Genomic DNA, 23,176 nt, shown 5'->3' on the forward strand with positions numbered 1-23,176 from the left:
GACAGATAATGATCACACACCGTTCTCCCCAAAGGTTCAGTAATACTAAAATCAGGTGAGTGTAGTAGCTACCAGAACTTTTCTAAGTTTATGTTTCGGGAATTATTGTATGCCAAATGTTTTGTGATTAAGTTGTCGCCTCTTCAGTAAACCTTCCGACATCCTGATAAGGCAATATGTCCTCTTTTTGTTATCGTGCTTAACCTTTGGTGATTAGTGTGGTTTTTTATGGTCAACAGCCTCATAAGTCTTGGACATGTCTAACAATATGCCTCCAACACAATCATCCTTGTTTAGAGCTTCAAGTGAACTCTTTACTGGTCGACGTTCTATTTCACAAACTTCGGAAACAGAACTAGGCATCGTTAAAAATCTTACATTTATTTATGCAACTCAGTAGTCTGTCTTTCGTCACTCAATTATTTTTGAGGATGCAGATGGTAATGACACTGATCTGTTTTTCAGTGCTCTCCGCGTTATCTATCTTTAGCGACAGCACAGCTCATTCGGGTCTCAAGGTACTCTGAAAAAATGCCTGAACTAAAGGACTCACTTATTACTGTTATTTATGGGACTTGTATGCTGTCTACGCACACCTTCAGAACAAAGAATGGAACCCGATCCATGCCTGCTGACTTCTTACTTTTTAGTTTCTGTTTTGTTTTGATGACTTCCAGCTCTTTTGTGGTAGATAACATCATTGTGCTTGCTGTGTGAGTCATGGTGGATGCTGTATGTATTTTGCTAAGATTCTGTACTAACTCTTTCACAATACAAGAGAAACAGTGATTTACAAAATTTCCAATTACTGACGATCTTCTATTATTCGGCCCTCGTTTGTGATTTGTATATTATTACACTTGTGTCTGTCTCTTCCATTTTCGTGCCTTACGACATCTCATACTACTTTGTTTTTATTTTCTCTGTAATATACTATTTTGCCAGTAAACGATTTCTTTGCATCGAGCGGTACTCTACTATACATTTTCTTATGCCTGTGATAGTATTTGTAATTTAAGAATCGTGAATTAGTGTAGTCCTTTTATAAAGAACTGGAAATTTAAGTGTTTGGGAAGATTTTCTAATATGCACATTTACCCATCTGCTTGCCTTTACTGGACAGTGTTGGAAATGTTTCCTCAAAAAGTAATTCATACAATGTGCACAATTTAGAGAACTTAGTGTCTTCACAGTTTCCCTTACATACTTCATCCCAGGTTTGATTTGCTAACGTCCTAGAAGATTCTTTTGTAGACTTGCAGTTTTGTAGATTTCACCAAACTTGTCTTTAGTTTCATTATCTGGCACACAAAAAGGTCAGGGTCCCTAAAAATACAATTTCCCCTTTCATTATCTATAAGTACATGGTGTAAGACTGATGCTGAACTTTCTGATGCCCTAGTAGCACCGTTAACTATTTGTGTCATGCAAAGTTGCGTCAGTTGTTGTTATTGTGTTAGTGTGGGGGACTGAGACTCATTCGAGGGCTTCATTTAATTTGTTGATAAAGTGTTCACATTACCACTATATGAGCGATACGCGCTCAGAATGATTAACATCTAAGCGATGTTTAACTCTGTTAGTTCAACATGTGCCTGCTACCTGAAAATATTTATCTACACTAATTGTGATAAGATCTTCTCTAGCTTTAAAATGTGTGCTACTTCTGAAATAAATATGTGGTTATTCACCATTAAGATAGCTGTACGGTGGCAACTTGCACATTCATGTCACACTTGCGCTGTATGGTGTATTTCATTCGCTCTACGCCGGTAGTCTGTAGTGCTTACCACCGTGATGTTCAACACCTGTAATTCAACTTCAAGCATGTGACCTTTGTTTTTAATGGACTGGACATTTTGTTGAGGGACAGAGAATTCTGAGCAAATTTCTGTCGCGTTTGTGCACCCCGATGTGGTTCACCCTAACTTTTCGTATACACGTTGAAGAAATTCAGAAACTGATGAGCACTAGTCGTGCTACCTGTGACAACAGGTATTTGACCGCGTGGCCCCACACCACTTTCTTTAATCTGTTGAGGAGCAGAACATGCCTAGTGAAGCCCTCTCTCCTGACAGTCCTCATCGGCTCCAGTGCAATGTGTGCCCGGGCAACAGTCATCAGCGTCATCTCGAGTTCTGCAATAACGCCGTACCGCACTGAAAAGAGGAAGACGTCCTTGCTGCCGGAACAGCTCAGCCATCCTCATATTGGTGCCGCCAGTTAGGGAAGGTATCTTACTAAGCTGTACGCTTTGTCCCTGTCCCTGGTCCCTGTCACCCCCCCCCCCCCCCCCACCACCACCACCACCACCCAATGTCACTATCACATCCTCCTTTACGAAATCCTTTGACAAAGGTGCTGAACCTTCAGTCGTTTGATTTAGCCCGACACTCGGCTTGAAAACAGTGGTGACCTGAAACTAGTCCTCTGATTTTCTCTGTAACTGGGGGCCCACACATCCGCCATGACTGCTTCCTAGCGGCAGTACTCTCTTCTTCGCAACATTAATGTTATTTCTAGCTTTCTTATTCCAGAGCAGAGTCTTTCCCCTGCACATGTCCTTCCCCTAGTCTTCTTGAGGCTCCTCTCCCCTCAGCTTTGGAACCTGTTTCTGGTAGACACTGTCAGAGCATGTCCTCCTCCTGCTAGCCTTCCTACTATCTGCCAGATCCCAGTCGTTCCACTCACCATCACTGCCTTCCTTCATCCTCACTAGCTTTCTTTGAGCTTCATTCAAAAGTCGCTAAAGCAGACCTTTTCTCCCGCTCCTGTATTAGCTCATTCCTGCAGCGTATTTTGAAGTTCCAAGAATGGCCCTCAGCCCCAGAGTTGTCCTCACTACATTCTGCCCAGTGAAACAATTTGCTATCGCTTCCACAATATACCCCACTACTGACTTTTCTAAAGGAACTCCCTTAGCTTCTACTCACAGCCAGAATACACTGGGTGATTCAGTAGCCCCTACCGTTGCGTTTTATGCAGCCCTCAATGTACTCATGTACCATACGCAATAATTTCAAATTTTCTCGCTCACTACACGTAGGCTAATAGTCCTGCAGAAAATAAGGAACAGGACCTGTTCGTACAGGGATGCGTTTCCACTAGAGGCAACGGTTTTCGAGTTATTCATGAAACACGCATTTAAGCTCACTTTTTAAAATTTTTCTTGAATAATTCGAAAACTATGGCCTCTAGCGATAACGAATCCCAGTAAATAATTTAGCTATATTACATTTCCTACAAAAAGGTCCTGCTCATTTTTTCGCTAAGACTAACAGTTTGCGCGTGATTGGCGAGGGAATATGAAAATCTTGAATGTGTTATTTGAAGGCATTGTGGGTTGCATAAAACCCAGAGGCAGGGGCAGCTGAATCACAGTTTGTAAGAGCAAAGTAAAAAAGAAATCTATGTATGTGAAAGTAAAAAACACTGAGTAATATTACGTTTATTTTACTATAAATGATGTAACCTCAGACTGTTGAGTTCGCTATGACTGCAAATTCAGTAGTGTCAGACATAGGTACGTAAGTAAATTGTTAGTCAGAAGTCGCTCCTGACAGAAATTCGAAATAGCTCGAGATATTTCCTAACGAAACGCACGTGTCAAACTTCTTTTTGTGACACTAAAAAGAGCACTGTTGCTGCTATTCACAACTGGAGATAGGCACAAAATTCGTGCACAGTTTGTTAAGAGAATGACTTCAGTATGTAAACTACGACACTCTCAGTTACAATTGGGTTTTTGCGTTTCATTGTAACGTAGATTTTCACTCCTTCTAGGAGGAAATACGACGCGGATGTCAATTTGAGTGTTAGCCTAATGTTCAAAAGCAGCCACGTTCAGTTAGTGCTGCCTCTAGAGCTACTAGCCTGGAGTCTTGTAATGCTGCCGGATATTAAACCCCGGGCCGTCCAGTCAGAGTGCGTGCGTTTACGAGCGCGGATGGTCGCCACATGAACGTAAAAGCGGCGCCTCGCAGCGGCGGAGGCGGCGATACGAGACGTAGACGGAGAGGCAGTACGGCGAGCGCGTGTGTCGTGCATAATGCATGCGCTGCATCCCGGCTCTCAGCCTGCCGCCTGCGACGTCGGCAGCTCCGCGTCTCACGCACTTCGCCCCTGAGCCGATTGCGTTCTCTGCTGCAGCCGCGTCCCGTGCCATCTCATGTTGAAAGCTATGCGTGTATTCATGGAACCCGCCTGTTGTGTTTTGACTGAAAAAGTGAAACAAGCACTCGATAGCTGACATCGTTGGTGATTGTGCAGACTTCGCGTATATTTCCTTATTATATTGCAATCTGGCTGCTTTTTTCTTCACTTAATAGAGAAATACTTCCATCTATGAGGCAGGCGACAACCCGGAATTGGCATAAAATGAATTGTGAAATGTCTTGGTCGCAAATTAATTTAAAGACGCCTTTCGATAAAACTTCATCAGACACAGCTGTGGTAAAACCAAAGAAATACGATTTAAAAAAAAAAAAGGTACCTCATGGAAATATATGCACTGCACTAAGAAGTTTCCATCTATACATGCAATGACGTACAAAAGCAAGCCACACAAAAGTGGGCACATAAAATACCGAACCCATAGCTCTCACTTAATGGCTGATTCGGCTGCCTCCACCGATAGGTTTTATGCAACCTGCAACACATTTTAAAACGCACGCGCGATTTGCTATGCGCAAACTGTGTGAAGGTTACTTTAGTATGTTTTTCTTGAATAATTCGAAAACTATGGTCTCTAGTGAAAATGAATCGCAGTACAAAACTGCATTAAGTTTCCTACAAAAAGGTCCTGTTCATTTCCTTTCTGTAGGGCTAATAGTTTGCCCATAGTGATCAAGAGAATATGAAAATATTGCGCATACTAAATGAAGATGTTGTAGGCTGCCTAAAACCTCGGGGTAACTAGGTGCCAAAGTGTCTGTACATCAAGAAACTAATGCGAAGGAAAACAATTGCTGTCTACAGAAGGCGTTAGCTACCATACAGACAATAGCTGGCTATCGAAGGCTTTTCCTAGCGGTTATGCAGTGTGCGACGTTGTCGAATGCCTTCCTGCAGTCGAGGAGACGGTATCAGCTTGTGCATCTATGTCTATAGCGCTGCCGCGCGGGATTAGCCGAGCGGTCTAAGGCGCTGCAGTAATGGACTGTGCGGCTGGTCCCGCCGGAGGTTCGAGTCCTCCCTCGAGCATGGGTGTGTGTGTTTGTCCCTAGGATAATTTAGGTTATGTAGTGTGTAAGCTTAGGGACTGATGACCTTAGCAGTTGAGTCCCAACGATTTCACACACATTTGAACATTTTTCTACAGCGCTGTGGATCTCAAGGAGGAACAGAGGTAGCTGGGTTTTGCAAGATTTCTGTTTGCTAAATCCTTGAGATTTTTATATAGGATGTTTTCATTCTCTAAAAATGTAATAATATGTGCATATGAAACATGTCCCATAAGTTTACAACAGGCTGACGCCAACAGTATAGGCCTATAACAACGTGCATCTGTATCACGACACTTCTTCAGAAAGGGAATGACCTGCCTTTTCTTCCCAATACCTAGGTACACTTCGCTGCTTCAGCAAACTACGATAGATTGCTGCTAGAAGGGGAGCAACTTTCGTTCCACAAAATTCGTAGAATCTTACAGGTATCTCATCTAGCACTGATGCCTTACGAATACAAAGCTATAGTAGTTGCTTTTCCGTTCTGCGATCAGTAATCTCAATGTCTGCCACTTCGAAGTTCGTTCGATGATTGTAAGGAGAGACCGAATTATAATCTTCTGCAGTGAAATGATTTCGGAAGACTGAGTACAGTATTTCGTCCTCCTCTCTGTCATTTTTCTATTCCGGTATCATCACGGTCGCTGAGTGATTGAATAGATGATTTTGAACCGTTTACTGATTTTACGTAAGACCAAAATCTCTCAGGGTTTTTAGCCGGATCTATTGGCAGAATTTTACTTTCAAAGGCATTGATCATTTGTCTCATTGCTCTCCTTATGCTAAGTTTAGTTTCGTGCAGCTTTTCTTTGCCATCTGTGTTTTGACTTCCCTTAAATATATGATGAAGTTTCTCTGTCTACGTAGAAGTTTTCTAACACGGCTATTAAATTATCATGGGCCTTGCCCATCTCTTAAGACCTTGCTCAGAATATGCTTGTCGAAAGCATATTGAACGATGCTTTTGAATTTTTTTCCATTTGTGCTCAAAATCTTCGTCACCTTCACCGCATACTTGATGTTGACTACTCAGATACTCTGCAATTTGTTTCCTGTCATTTTTAGTAAACAAAAGTATTTTACTATCTTTCTTAACATTCCTTGTAATACTTGTAGGCAAAGATGCTATCACTGCCATATGATCATTGATAACCTATTCTACTCCAGCTGATTTGAGAACTTCGGATCTGTTTGTTGCTAGGAAGTCTAGGACGTTAATTTCTCGAGTTGGTCCTCTATCTGTCTGGAGTAATTTTCAGACAGGACATTCAGGATACTGTCATATGGATCCCTGTGTCTGGCATCAGTTTTGATAGCATGATTCTCCCACTCTATACCTGGCAATTTTAAGTCACCCCCAATTACAACAGTGTGATCAGGAAACTAATTCACAGAATTCTTTAAGTTATCTCTGAAGCGTTCTGCCACTTTAGCCTCTGATGCAGATGGTCTGTAAAAGCATCCGACTACCATTTTTGACCCACCTTCGTTGCCGATTAATGACATTCGTAATCCGTGATAACCTCGTAGATATTATCGAATTCCTTACTGCAATTAGTACGCCGCGCCACTGCCAACTAAGGTTTCCTTACAAGAAATATTCCAGTCTGAATTTTAGATTTCGTTGTTATTTACTTCCGGTTTCAATCAACTTTCTTTTTCAGATACTATCTGAGCATCATAAGCATCAGATTTTTTTGTTGTGTCATCAATCTTCCGAATGTTTTGGTGAGGCCTGCCATGAATTCCTCTCCAATGCCAACCTCTTCATCTCAGATTAGCTCTTGCAACCTAATTCATCAATTATTTATTGGATGTACACCAATCTCTGTCTTCCTCTACTCTTTTTACCCCCTACAGCTCCCTCTAGTGCCATGGAAGTCATTCCCTGATGTCATGTCTTAACAGATATCCTACCATCCTGTCCCTTCTCCTTGTCAGTGTTTTCCACATACTTCTTTCCTCTCCGATTCTGCGCAGAACCTCCTTATTCCTCACCTTATCAGCCCACTAATTTTCAGCTTTCGTCTGTAGCACCACATCTCAAAGATTCTCTTCTGTTCCGGTTCTCCCACAGACCATGTTTCACTACCATACAATGCTGTGATCCAAACGTACATTCTCAGAAATTTCTTCCTCAAATTAAGGCCTACGTTTGATACTAGTAAACTTATCGGGGCCAGGAATGCCCTTTTCGCCAGTGTTAGTCTGCTTTTCACGTTCTCCTTGCTCCGTCCGTCACTGGTTATTTTGCTTCCTAGGTAGCAGACTTCCTTAACTTCATCTACTTCGTGGCCATCGATCCTGATGTTAAGTTTCCCGCTGTTCTCATTTCTGCTGCGTCTCATTACTATCGTCTTTCTTCGTTTTACTCTAAATCCTACAGTTTTATGATATCATATTAACCATTTCTATTTCTGACCTGTAGGGATGAACTTTCTCCAAGATTAATTTGGCTTAGAGTTCAGCAGGCAATTCATCTCTGATCCCAAGTGGATTCCTCTGACCTAAAAAAAAAAGCCTCAGATTTACGGCCACTATCCTAATAGTGTACAGTGTACATTTGACCTACTAAAGGGAACCCTACAGCTCTCCATCCCATATCGGAGATCGAGAAATTCGCATCCGATACTGTCACAAAATCGTCTGAGGCCCCTTGTGTAGATCTTCCACTCTGTTTCAAAACATTAGACTGCAGTCGACTCTGTGTACGATGCAACAAATAGTCAGCCGACCCTGCACCCAAGTCCTATAGTTCTTTCTCAGTTTACTGAGTACAGCAATGGTATCAGCGTATCTTATCATTGGTATTCTTTCATCCCGAAATTTAATCTCTCTTGGGAATCTGTCTTTTATTTCCATCATTGGTTCGCCACTGTCGAGATTGAGCAACTTATGAGAAAGACTGTATCAATGTCTGACATCATTTTTAGTCCGAGCTATTCGTCCTTTGAGTCTTATTGTTCCCTCTTGGTTCTTTTACATACTGTACATGACCTGTAATTCCCTATGGCTTACTTCTATTTTTCCCACAATTTCGAATATCTTGCACCATTTTAAGTCGTCGAACGCTTTTTCGAGATCAACAAAAGTGTCTTAATTTTTCTTCAGTCTTGCTTCCATTATCAAGCGCAATGTCAGAACAGCCTCGCTGGTGCCTTTCCCTTTCCCAGAGCCAAACTGATTGTTACATAACAGGTTCATTTTCTTTTGCCTTCATATAATACGTATCTCCAACTTGGTTAGGTAATATGTTAAGTTCGTAGAAAGATAGATCTCGTATTTACCAGAACTTGATATCTTCTGAATTGTGTGTATGATTTTTTCCCGGAAGTACGATAGTACGGTCACAGTCTCATAGATTGTACACATTTACTTGAAAAGTCGTTTGGTTACCATTTGGATCAACGATTTTAGATATTCTGAAGAAATGTTATGTATGCCTGTTGCCACATTTGATCGCAAGCCTTCTAAAGCTCTGTTAAAATTCAGCTATAATAATGGATCGTCTATGTCATTCTAATCGACTCCTAATTCTTCTTCAATCACGTCATCAGAAAAATCCTTGCTCTCGTAGAGGTGTATGATGTACTGATTCCACATGTCTGGTCTCTCTACTGGGTTGAAAAATGGCGTTACTCTTGAAATCTTGACGTTGGCTCTTGATTTTAATTTCTCGAAAGATTGTTTTGACTTTTCTATGTTTTTAATCTGTTCTTCCGGTGGCCAGTTCTCTTCTTATTTCTTCACATTTTTTCTGTCGTCATTTTCTCTCGTTTCCCTACATATTCATTTCACTCCTCATTCCTGTCTTTCCCTGAGAATTTTTGTACGTTCTTCTGTCCTTGGTCAGTGGAAGTAGCTATTCTCTTAGCTAAGGTTTCTTCACAGGTGTATTCCTTGCACCTACATATGTCTGTCCAGCTTCTGTGATTGCCCTTTTTAGAGATGTCCATTCTCTTCACCTGAATTGCCTCTTGTGTTATTGTGTCACAGTATGTACAACCTTAGAGAACTTGAGACGTGGCAGTGATGTGCTGTTTCAATGACTACGTTCATTTTCTAAAACTAAACTTAAGTAATAGAGTCAGTAGAGTAAGAAAGGAAATGATAGTGAACAATTGTCAGTACGTGCCCTGGTTAACTTAATGCTGATTGCTGCAAATCGCATATCAATCCGACCTTTGGATCTGTAAGTATTTGAATTTTAGTTGAGAGCAGGCAACATATTTCTCTGGAGGGTGCGACAGCCGATTACAACCATAGTAGCACGGAGACCCACTGAATGCCGGGATAATTGCAAGTCACCTATGGCACAATTGGAGCGAAGCGTTAGGAGAGTTATGGAGTTTTGGCAAATGGATATAACTGGAAAAACCTAGAAGACGCAGTTTGGAGAGCCAGCGGCGAATATAAATATCCGTTTGGACTCGTTCCAAGCCCTGCAAAGTGGGAAAAGAAAAAATAGTCCATTCAATAAAAAAAATTGAGGAGATAGTGCGATCATAAGATTCTTTCAAGAATTGGTACCGGATATTTGCTAAAATAGGAGCCAGGCGGTATCATAATACACTCCTGGAAATTGAAATAAGAACACCGTGAATTCATTGTCCCAGGAAGGGGAAACTTTATTGACACATTTCTGGGGTCAGATACATCACATGATCACACTGACAGAACCACAGCCACATAGACACAGGCAACAGAGCATGCACAATGTCGGCACTAGTACAGTGTATATCCACCTTTCGCAGCAATGCAGGCTGCTATTCTCCCATGGAGACGATCGTAGAGATGCTGGATGTAGTCCTGTGGAACGGCTTGCCATGCCATTTCCACCTGGCGCCTCAGTTGGACCAGCGTTCGTACTGGACGTGCAGACCGCGTGAGACGACGCTTCATCCAGTCCCAAACATGCTCAATGGGGGACAAATCCGGAGATCGTGCTGGCCAGGGTAGTTGACTTACACCTTCTAGAGCACGTTGGGTGGCACGGGATACATGCGGACGTGCATTGTCCTGTTGGAACAGCAAGTTCCCTTGCCGGTCTAGGAATGGTAGAACGATGGGTTCGATGACGGTTTGGATGTACCGTGCACTATTCAGTGTCCCCTCGGCGATCACCAGTGGTGTACGGCCAGTGTAGGAGATCGCTCCCCACACCATGATGCCGGGTGTTGGCCCTGTGTGCCTCGGTCGTATGCAGTCCTGATTGTGGCGCTCACCTGCACGGCGCCAAACACGCATACGACCATCATTGGCACCAAGGCAGAAGCCACTCTCATCGCTGAAGACGACACGTCTCCATTCGTCCCTCCATTCACGCCTGTCGCGACACCACTGGAGGCGGGCTGCACGATGTTGGGGCGTGAGCGGAAGACGGCCTAACGGTGTGCGGGACCGTAGCCCAGCTTCATGGAGACGGTTGCGAATGGTCCTCGCCGATACCCCAGGAGCAACAGTGTCCCTAATTTGCTGGGAAGTGGCGGTGCGGTCCCCTACGGCACTGCGTAGGATCCTACGGTCTTGGCGTGCATCCGTGCGTCGCTGCGGTCCGGTCCCAGGTCGACGGGCACGTGCACCTTCCGCCGACCACTGGCGACAACATCGATGTACTGTGGAGACCTCACGCCCCACGTGTTGAGCAATTCGGCGGTACGTCCACCCGGCCTCCCACATGCCCACTATACGCCCTCGCTCAAAGTCCGTCAACTGCACATACGGTTCACGTCCACGCTGTCGCGGCATGCTACCAGTGTTAAAGACTGCGATGGAGCTCCGTATGCCACGGCAAACTGGCTGACACTGACGGCGGCGGTGCACAAATGCTGCGCAGCTAGCGCCATTCGACGGCCAACATCGCGGTTCCTGGTGTGTCCGCTGTGCCGTGCGTGTGATCATTGCTTGTACAGCCCTCTCGCAGTGTCCGGAGCAAGTATGGTGGGTCTGACACACCGGTGTCAATGTGTTCTTTTTTCCATTTCCAGGAGTGTACTATAAAACTGTATATACCAAGAAATGTGACGTATCTGATGTTACAGTCAGCACAAAAGTTAAAAGCAGGAATTGCAGGACATTGGGGAAGAATTCATTGGGTGTTGATTGAGGACGGAATAGCTGTTCCGTCTCAACTGTGCAAGAAGTTTTTAATTGTTGCAAGTCAAAATATGAACATTCGCGTAGGAAGTGACCTAACTGGTGATGCGAAGTTATATTTTAGACGGTGGTGAAGCTACAGGTTTAGACGTTGGTATCTTAAATGAAGGGCGCTGCTTATAATTTGGTTGTGGACTGTCGTAGCGCTGTGGTGAATAGCCGATGATGACCATTTTGGTTGCAGTGATGGGTGTCAATTTTTATCGTCTTGGGGAATATGGCCTGTAGTTCTGAGGAAGATTAGAAACTATTCTTACATTTCGTTTTGGAAGTCCCAAGTAGCAGCACTGTTATTGTGGTATTAGACGGGTGTGGGGCTATTGGGACTTTGCAACTCACTTGTTATTACTGTCCACAAAACAACCAGAGAACACGGGAATGTAACAACGTAGTGTGTTTTTACCTGAGCAGCATGACATTTATTTGAGGTTGTACGATCCACTTTCTGAGTTGTGTTTGGTCAATACAGACCACGTAAGGCATGGAGGCTGTAATAGGTGGAGGACGTGAAGATGGATTTTCAGGATACGAACCAGAAAGGTATTTGATCCTGCACCCCGGTTATTCCTCCAGTTACGCCTGTAGGCATCTCATTTGAAAATACGTTTCAGGTGTGTTTTGGCATATTCCTATTATTCACTCTAAAGCGATACAGTAAATTTTATTGGGTATGGAGGCTTCACAATTTGAAACTGCGCATCGTGTTGCTGGGAAATCGTACAAAACACTGCTGTAGAAGTAATTAATGTAATAAGTTTGTAGAGAATTTTCTAGGCCAAATGCTTTTTTTAAAGGGGGAGTAAGAGTTACTACAATCTGTCCACCCTAGGTGCGGCCAATAAACTCGCCGTTCGGTCATAAAGTTATCAGTGTGGCGAGCACAGCTGTAACTTGTTGCGGTGGAGCGTTGCGGTTCCATGAACATGCAACGGGACGATCACTTACCCCAGCAGCAATTACAGATGAGGTATCGGCGATCAAACAGCCGTGCTAGGCATGACAAGCTAAGTTCCGAAATACTTTTTCAACTTCTGGTAGCATTTATAGGACTTCAGAACGCAGTAGCCGATACTAGGGACCTAGAGGATTCTTTGTCACAGAGTGACACAGAGGATATCATTGATAAGGGCTGAATTAAAATGGAAGTGAACAGTACTGCATTTTTATTTGAGATATGTGTTATACTCGGGTACTGAATGTCGATGAAACTGCTCCAGGATCTTCTAGAGTGTTTTCAGTAGCTCCAATTGAAATGGAATTATACTCCTGGAAATTGAAATAAGAACACCGTGAATTCATTGTCCCAGGAAGGGGAAACTTTATTGACACATTCCTGGGGTCAGATACATCACGTGATCACACTGACAGAACCACAGGCACATAGACACAGGCAACAGAGCATGCACAATGTCGGCACTACTACAGTGTATATCCACCTTTCGCAGCAATGCAGGCTGCTATTCTCCCATGGAGACGATCGTAGAGATGCTGGATGTAGTCCTGTGGAACGGCTTGCCATGCCATTTCCACCTGGCGCCTCAGTTGGACCAGCGTTCGTGCTGGACGTGCAGACCGCGTGAGACGACGCTTCATCCAGTCCAAAACATGCTCAATGGGGGACAGATCCGGAGATCGTGCTGGCCAGGGTAGTTGACTTACACCTTCTAGAGCACGTTGGGTGGCACGGGATACATGCGGACGTGCATTGTCCTGTTGGAACAGCAAGTTCCCTTGCCGGTCTAGGAATGGTAGAACGATGGGTTCGATGACGGTTTGGATGTACCGTGCACTATTCAGTGTCCCCTCGACGATCACCAGTGGTGTACGGCCAGTGTAGGAAATCGCTCCCCACACCATGATGCCAGGTGTTGGCCCTGTGTGCCTCGGTCGTATGCAGTCCTGATTGTGGCGCTCACCTGCACGGCGCCAAACACGCATACGACCATCATTGGCACCAAGGCAGAAGCGACTCTCATCGCTGAAGACGACACGTCTCCATTCGTCCCTCCATTCACGCCTGTCGCGACACCACTGGAGGCGGGCTGCACGATGTTGGGGCGTGAGCGGAAGACGGCCTAACGGTGTGCGGGACCGTAGCCCAGCTTCATGGAGACGGTTGCGAATGGTCCTCGCCGATACCCCAGGAGCAACAGTGTCCCTAATTTGCTGGGAAGTGGCGGTGCGGTCCCCTACGGCACTGCGTAGGATCCTACGGTCTTGGCGTGCATCCGTGCGTCGCTGCGGTCCGGTCCCAGGTCGACGGGCACGTGCACCTTCCGCCGACCACTGGCGACAACATCGATGTACTGTGGAGACCTCACGCCCCACGTGTTGAGTAATTCGGCGGTACGTCCACCCGGCCTCCCGCATGCCCACTATACGCCCTCGCTCAAAGTCCGTCAACTGCACATACGGTTCACGTCCACGCTGTCGCGGCATGCTACCAGTGTTAAAGACTGCGATGGAGCTCCGTATGCCACGGCAAACTGGCTGACACTGACGGCGGCGGTGCACAAATGCTGCGCAGCTAGCGCCATTCGACGGCCAACATCGCGGTTCCTGGTGTGTCCGCTGTGCCGTGCGTGTGATCATTGCTTGTACAGCCCTCTCGCAGTGTCCGGAGCAAGTATGGTGGGTCTGACACACCGGTGTCAATGTGTTCTTTTTTCCATTTCCAGGAGTGTAGTTTTGCTAGAGCTGAGCGGTCCAGTACCGAGTGGGAATTATGACACGTAATGATAAAATCAGTAGAAGGGAAACTGTCTCCCGATGCCATATCAGATGGGTAATACGTTTTGATGTTGTGTAATCTGGAGTTGAAAAAGGACAATGACATGATAAATGCCCATATAGCTAAAGTAAGTTTCAATTTGTTACACCATGTTTTCGTAGAAATTTCCAATTTGAAATCAGAGACGATACAAGATAGTGAAAATTAGTTTGCCAATACCAGGTGCATGCGTATGAGCACGTTAATTCGCATTTAAAACCTATTACTTCAAAGGTAGCCTTGGTACTTAGCTGCGAAAGACGCGAAAAAGAATCTGAGATACAAATTGCGAAAAGTTTGAAAGCAAAAGAAAAAGTTTATCAGACTTTCATTGGGCAGGTAGAGCTAAAGCAAGTCATGCATGAGGAGGCGGCATATAAAGAATTGTTTAATATTAGTAATACTATCATGCAAGACCAGAGTACTAATTTTAGTAAAAGTGCAACAGTGGCGAATCACACAGTGGACACTGAGCAAAAAGTGTGCTGGTCATTTGAAATGGAACAGCTGCTGCACAATAATGTTGTTGACGAGAAATTTGTCAAAACTAACTAAGAACTTCTCAAGTTGTCACAATGTGGATGACAGTATTCGCCTGTTACCTCAGTGGAAGCGGTCTTCATCAGAATGCAAGTTTATTTTTTTTTCATCCGCAAGGTAATCGACATCCAAAGTTATTCATACAAAAATTTATGGGCTTGGTGCTGGTACGTTGGTTGGCACAGGAGCAAATTTCTTTCATAGAGGGGATCACTTCTCTGGGCGGATGAAATTTCGAAAACTTGCGAAAATTTAAATGAAGTTTGGGTAAATTTCCGCAGGAATATTGGTCTCAGAGTTTCAGAGAAATTTGTTGGTTGATTTCTGGAGTGGAGTAAGATACAGATTGCGGAACAATAAAAAGTTTCTCTGAGTACTCGTGGAAACGTGGCAAGTATATCGAAGCAGGATGGCTAGTGAGTTGTTTAGCGCTGGTATCGAGTGAATGTTGCCATTCCACATTCATAGGGAGTTGATCGCTGCTCCGTGAGATAATTCTGAAAATTACTTTACGTTCCTGGAAAGGGTGGAAGGGTTATATGGACATGATGGCGGAAGTAAGAACAGCACCAAAGAGACAATAATGGTAGGCCGGTGCTTATGATGTGCAGCCATAGTGGCAGGCAAAACCCACGCAGTGCGCAACATAATGGGATTCTTTATAAGGGGCAGAATATAGCAATCAGTATATTCCTCATGATATGTTAAATTGTGTCTCGGTACGGGGTCGGCCAGACGTTGGAGTTCTGAGGTCTCAACATTAGAGAATTTGGAATTAGAAAACACTGGTATGAAGGTGGAAAAGGGGCCGAATAGTGACGCCATGTTTGACCTTTGTGGCAAGAGTAACGCAGACGTGCTCGGGGGTGCATCCCACTCGCCATGCAGGTAGCGCAGCTGATAAGTTCTTCTGGCCAACTTCGTCTTTAGAGCGACGCAGTTGATACTGATGAGTCGAGGAAGGGAGCAAAGGTTCCAAAGGACTTCTGTGCAGTGCAGGGTGACCTCGATTTTAGTAGTTAGATACGCCCTGACACTTTATACGAGTTCTGAGCAGATGACACGCCCGGTCTTGCAACCTGATCCAGTGAATAATGAAACAGTGTAGTAGGAAAGGAAGGGAATGAAAGAAACTTTAGTTGTCAAATATGGAAATTTTGGGGTCCGAAACGGAATTTGGAAGAAAATAATCTCGTGAATGGTTTCGAGGCACAGGTCACCGAACTTGATAAAGGAGAACAGTTAAAAAGCGCAGAGATGCCCTTGGAAGAAAGCAATATTGTATACAGATTTGTATACGACGGGAAATCCAAATAAAAACTGCCCTTCAGGCTAGATCATAATGATGCATTGCTTTGTGATGCACCGGCAGATTGGTGTGAAGCACAATGCTTATCTGACTTGTCACTTCACTACAAGATTCTGAAAAAGTTCCAATGTTTGCCTTTGGGGAGAGAAATACCTGAAAGTTCACCGGTTGAGCCATGTTTTGAAAGAAAAGCGGCAAACCGGAGATTTGTTACATGACGAGGAGCCATTGGCAAATAAGGACAGCATTTGTTTTATTGTAGTCGCACAGGTAGGTTGATTAGAGCACATTCTACTCAAAGACAGTGTATCTGAGAATTATGCTATATTAATGGAGTTTTCTGAAGCCGTGGTAAGCAAACGACATGGTAGTTACGCTAGAAATGAATGTGAAAGTTTTTGAAGCAACAAGGACATCTAAAGTTTTTGAAGCAACAAAGACATCTAAAGCTATCAGGCAAGAAGTCACTCTGTCCATGCAATTTCAGGGCGTAGTGATAGAACATACATTTTTAATTATTCTGCAGCTTAGTGTAACATGATTGGAGATGCTGATTTTCTAAGCACTTATTGTTGGAAGATGTATTTTCATAGTGGTACCTTCTGCAGAACAAAAAGATAAATCTGTGAGTACCTCAGGGATTCATGGCATGAGGGAATTAGGTGGTGGGCACAGAATGCGGAGGATTAAGTTGTATGGGCTTAGAAAAGAAAGAAAATCGGATAAAATAATTATGTCATCTTTTGAAGCATGATCAGAAAAATGCTCGGTGCACGGAAAGGAGAAAGGATTCTGATGGATGATGGAGTACCTTAATGAAAAACTGTAGGGGATCTCCTGGCCTTTGGAAAGCTTCACAGTTGAACGACTGTGCGCATTCCAACTGTGTAGTACGATTCTTCTTTTCCCTCTTCTACTCTCTATGGTATTCCTTTTCCATTTTATTTAGTCAGAGCGTGGTTTCCATTCTGGTGGTTTTGATACGACAAGGGAGAAAAGACAACGTTGAGGTTCAAGTAAGGTTTTTGGAATGAATCTACAAGGAAGTTAAAAAAAGAAACAAAGAAGCACCATCTGAACTGACCTTGAAGACCCTACGGTATAAGAGCAGGTGCCGTGTCATCCTCAGCCCTTAGGCGTCACTGGATGGTGATACGGACGGGCCTGTGGTCAGCATACAGGTCTCCCGGCCGTTGTCAGCTTTCGTGGCCGGTATCACTACTTCTCAGTCAAGCAGCTCCTCAACTGGTCTCGCAAGAACTGAGTGCACCCCGCATGCCAACAGCACTCGGCAGACCCATGCGGTGACCCATCCAAATGCGAGACAAGCCCGACAGCGCTTAAACAGTGCTACCACTGTAGCAAGGCTGTTGGCGCACAAGGAAGTGAGATGAAACCTTAAAAAAAGGGTCCTAGGCAAGAAGTACTCGTGAGCTGTGATTTTAAAATATAAGTAGATAAGACAACCTAAGGGGTAGTTTACGAAGAGAACTGACACATGACAGAAAGAGGTCATTGGTGTGAAGTGTAAGGGATCCACAGCTCCTTTCATAAAGGTAAATGTTGTTTTACCTCACACGGTTCGAGGTAGGTTAGATATCGATAGTCGAGCACCACGAGTGCAGGAGAGATACAGAAATTGTTAATAAGTGGAGTGCAGACAGTGTGCGGAAGTCGTAAGTCGCTAACAGAGATCTAAGCGAGCAGGACGTGGTGCAAGGGCAGAAGAACGCCCGTAACACGTACTGTCGACTGAGCATGTACCCAACGCCACGTTTGATCCTCAGCACTTCACCAATCATGACAAAAGAGTTTATTCTGAAGTGTTTCAATAAGTATCTACCCCATACCGTGATTACACGTAGTCGGCCGAAGTGGCCGTGCGGTTAAAGGCGCTGCAGTCTGGAACCGCAAGACCACTACGGTCGCAGGTTCGAATCCTGCCTCGGGCATGGATGTTTGTGATGTCCTTAGGTTAGTTAGGTTTAAGTAGTTCTAAGTTCTAGGGGACTAATGACCTCAGCAGTTGAGTCCCATAGTGCTCAGAGCCATTTGAACCATTTTTTTGATTACACGTTTCGCGCCAACTGCACTGGTCGTGCACAATTAGACTGCAGTGAGGACTGTCGTGTGTTTGTGCTGATTAATGCTACAGCGCGTGATGATACCCAAGAGTGACCTGCGATGAGTGTAACCATCATTAAATTGTAAGACGAAGGGAGTAACTGCCTCATATTTGTGTAAAATCAAGTATATAACATTTAATTACTGCGGTACACGAGAGTTATGTTATTACAACAGTAGTTTATTGATTTTGTTAATTCATTATTCAGTAGCTGAAACACTGATACAAAACAACTCGCACAGCAGTATTAGCCGATTAGGCAAGAAAGTTAAAGCATAGGGAGCTGGCAACTCTTTGGTATGTATATCGAGTGGCGACTGACACGCTCCAAGCTGGGTGAGTCTATTTCCTGTCCATAGATTTAAGAGGTCTCTAGGCATTAATTCATCGGATGATTATGAAATCCTGGCAAGAACTAAGAAGCAATTAAGAAAGTAGTAGGGTTTATTCATTATATCAATAAACAGATTAAATAGTGGTTATTTAGACAACATCTAGATTATAGTTTATTGTTTAAATTATTGTGTTGTCATATTCGATGTGGTAGCCCAGGCATTCGAATCAAAACCAATTAGAGATACCTATGGTATGTTTAATTACGAATATAGGAGATAAATAAGATGTAACAAAGAATTCATGTCTTATGTAATTGTTTGCAAGTTACATTACAAAAATAGTAGAGCCAGACCTGAAGGTAAACATCTATTTAAATATGCAAAAGAGCTAATTAGTACAACTAAGTAGTTTTATGTTACCTTTTAGTTTTTGTCTCATGAGTAACGAAGGATAAGCAAACTGTAAAGAACTGTAGTTAAATAACAGGTGGTGGGTATGGTCAATAGGAGAATGTATATAGTGGCATACAACTGACAAGTAATGGTCCATGCCAATAATAATAAGATCTAGAGAGAAGTGGTGTTATTATGTTATGAAGTTAATGAGGTTCATAAAATCTAAAGAGTTAATGAAGCATTGTGGAGTTTTTGGGTATTTTCAGAGATTAACGAAGGTAATTAGTGCACAACAAAGGAACATGTATTTGAATTAAAGATGATATTGATTTCAGATTTTGGGTTGAGGTAGATATGTATATGTTCCTGGAGGTTTACGTAAGGTGTTAGATGTATGCAATATGAAGCATGTAACAGCTGATGTCTGAATGTTTTTTTTGTTCACACGAGTTATCGTATTTATATCTGTATGTATTTACAAGCTGTAATGATGAAAGAAGAATGCCAATGAGGCAAGAAGTATGCAAATGATAAGTGGACAATAGCTCATGAAGAGCAGAGAAACAATTATTCAATGATCAAATTAGCTGTTGAGGTTGATAATTTATCTTATTGGGTTGAGTAGAATGGTGGTGCTATGTGGCAAATTACGAGAATTCATATTTCAAATACTGAATATATATATATATATATATATATATATATATATATATATATATATATATATATATATATATATGTGCGATGTTAATAACCGCTCAGATTCAGTAAAAGTAGCCTAGGGCAAATTAATATAGCCACCTCTTTGGAAACTAGTTCTGAGGCATTTACGTTAGTAATAGTCTTACATTTACATACTCTGATAACGATCAAGGCATTGTCTGTAATTTGTATTATTTGTTATACATTGTTCAATATCTTACAATTGTATTAGAGATAGTAATTAGACGTGTTTCTTCTCCTTCTTGTGAGGTGGTGAATGGAGGTGATAGTGTTTAAGAACGGCAAGCCCTGCTGATAGGATGGTAGACCCAAGGAATAGACGAAACAAAGTTAATAAATGTTTTTGTGTTCCGCTACGTAACGGATATGTAGCGTTTTATGGCACACACGAACTGTTGAGGAAAGAAATTTATTGTATTCATAAAGAATATGTGTAACCTATTCCTATTTTTCCAATAAGATGTGTTGAACATCTTCTGTAGAGGCAGTTTACGATCGGAGTCCGAGGCAATTTACTCGATATTTTGTATCGTGTTTGTTTTTGAATATGTATAAAGTTTCCTCTATTCATTTTCGCCTCTGGCTACAAAGACGCCTTTCTGGACGGGAATGTAAGGGGTCCACAGCCCCTTACGTAAAGATAAATGTAGTTCTGCCTCACACAGGTCCCAGTAGACTAGATATCGATGGTCCAGAGCCACGGGCGCCAGAGAGATACAAAAATTTGTTAGTAAGTGCTGTTCAGGCAGTGTGCAGAATTCGGAAGCCGGTAAGAGAGCTCTAAGCGAGCAGGATGTATTGTAACGGCGGAAGCCGCCCCATGTCCTCGACGCTGCGCGTTGACCCTCAGCAATTTACCAATCGTGACAAAAAAGTTTATTTTGAAGTGTTTTATTAATTATCTACAGTGTACCGCGATTAAGCTTTTCGCAACTGTGCCGGCCACGTACAGTTGCTTTGCAGTGAGGACTATGGTATGTTTGTGCTAGACAATGCTGTAGCGTGTGAAGATATCAAAGAGCGACCTGTGATGAGTGACACCATCGTTAAATTTTAAGTTTAAGGAGTAACTACCTCATATTTATGTAAAATCCAGAATATAACACTTAATTACAGCGGTACGCCATAGTGATTGTTATTACAGTAGAACTCGACTGATTGTGTTAATTAATTATTCAGCAGCCAAAACACTGATACGAAACGAATCCCACCGCAGTATTACCAGATCAACCTCTTATACTTAGGATACGGTCAGTATAACTCATTTATTACATCTACGTCTACATCTACGTGATTAATCTGCTATTCACAATAAACTGCCTGGCAGAGGGTTTAATGAACCACCTTCAAGCTGTCTCTCTACAGTTCCACTCTCGAATGGTGCGCGGGAATAACAAGCACTTACATTTTTCTGTGCGAGCCCTAATTTCTATTATTTTATCGAGATGGTCATTTCTCCCTATGTAGGTGAGTGCCCACAGAATGTTTTCGCAATCGGGGAAGAAAACTGGTGATTGAAATTTCGTGAGAAGATCCCGTCGCAACGAAAACCGCCTTTGATTTTATGATTGCCACTCCAATTCACGTATCATGTCTGTGACACTATCTCTCGTATTTCACGACAATACACAACGAGCCGCCCTTCTTTCAACTTTTTCGATGTTACTCGGTGGCTGTTCTCGGTGATTAATAGGATCCAAATCAGTAGGGAGTGTTTCACAACAATGTGGAAAACGTACTGGTTGGCAAGGTGTGATAAAGTTGCAGTGAAAGTGGAATAAGGTAGGGGACTGAGGTAAAATCAGAATATTAGCTGTATCGACACAAACAGTCTTCGATGGCGTAAAGCTATCCTTAGCGAGTAACTAAATTAATGGCAAAAATCACTATGGAACCTATCAAAAACCCTGATAGCCACGAGCTCTAGAAATCTATGTATAGTGGTGTTTAATTTTGTATGTGGAAGAGAAAGAGGCTACGCAGCACTGAACACCAGTGTAGGATAGTACGTCAGTTTTGTGTGTTGTGGTGAAATTTAATGGACTAAGCAGCCTTAAGCGTTAGTGTCAGGCATAAATCAGCTCGTGTTCTTGTGAAATTAAATAAGGTTAGGGACAGTGCAGATTAATAAATTTTTGAGGTACAGTCATGCTCGAAAGTATCCGAACGACCTGAATTGCATTTCGCCTTATTCGCATGCAACCCGGATAACGCAGCTGTCTAGCAGGTCCTCTAATCGGTCCTGGTACAGTCGTTTGACTATTGAAAATGGTTCCAACAAGTCACCACTAAAAAACACTGCTCTGTATCGCAATAACTCAAGATGTAAAGTAATACCACGATACCACAAACATCAGGGGAACACCTTATCACAGATAAGCTAGTTGAGAATATGTATGAACTTCAAATGGCACGACGAACCGTCTCGTTCTGCATATGGATTCAAACCCAGGTCATGCAGACTAATCAAAGATTTCGTGACTGACGGAAACTAACAGTTATTCCTGACTAGGCATACAGAGAGTGATGTACCTGTATTTTAGACAGTATCAGTTAACAAATATCAACTTTAAATTACATAACGTAAACATTTTGAACGGACGCGAATCTATTGTCCCTGTTAACGAACTACAAGAGATGTTAAATATTGCATCTTCACAAGTAACCTACTTGAAATGCAGTGAGGTAAACCTTTGTGTTGGACAGGGAATCGAACCCAGAACGTAATCAGATTGTTATAGAAGCACAATCAACTGTGACATATCGGATTTTCTCTGCAGTAGCTAGATGTTTTAACTGAAATGACGATACGAACCAATAATTTTTTCCTTCCCAGGACTCCAACCCGGCACCTATCGCTGTTATATTCTAGAGAAAACGAACGTTAAATATCGGTTTGTTTGCGCTGTCACAGCAGTCGACAGACGCGAGTTCCTTTGCTAATAGCACTACATTGCCTGCAGCGAGTCTTCTGGGCTCGTGACCATATCGGTTGGATCCTAGACGACTGGAAAACCGTGACATGGTCAGATAAGTCCCGATATCAGACGGTAAGAGTTGATTGTAAGGTTAGAGTGTGGCGCACACCCCACGAAGCTATGAACCAAGTTGTCAGCAAGGTACTGTGCAAGCTGGTGGTGGCTCCCTAATATTGTTGGCTGCGTTTACCTGGAATGGACTGGGCTCCTTGGTCCAAATGAACCGATCATTGATTGAAAATGGGTATGTTTGGTTACTCGGAGACCATTTCCAGCTATTCGTGGACTTTACTTTCCCAAACGTGTCACTGGGCAGCAATTGTTCATGAATGGTTTGAAGAACATTCTGGATAATTCTAAAGAATGGTTCGGCCACTCAGATTGCCCGATATGAATCAATCGAACATTTCTGGGAAATGGTTGAGAAGTCAGTTCGTGCACAGAATCCTGCACGGAAAAAACTTTCGCAATTAATTGACGGATGTAGAGGCAGCATGGCTCATTATTTCTGCAGGGACTTTAAACGACTTGCTGAGCCCGAGCCACGTCGAGTTTCTGCACTACTCCAGGTAAAAGGGGGTCCGACACGATATTAGGGGTATCCCATGACTTTTGTCAC

Source organism: Schistocerca nitens, chromosome 6, assembly GCF_023898315.1.
Source record: "Schistocerca nitens isolate TAMUIC-IGC-003100 chromosome 6, iqSchNite1.1, whole genome shotgun sequence".
NCBI lineage: Eukaryota > Metazoa > Arthropoda > Insecta > Orthoptera > Acrididae > Schistocerca > Schistocerca nitens.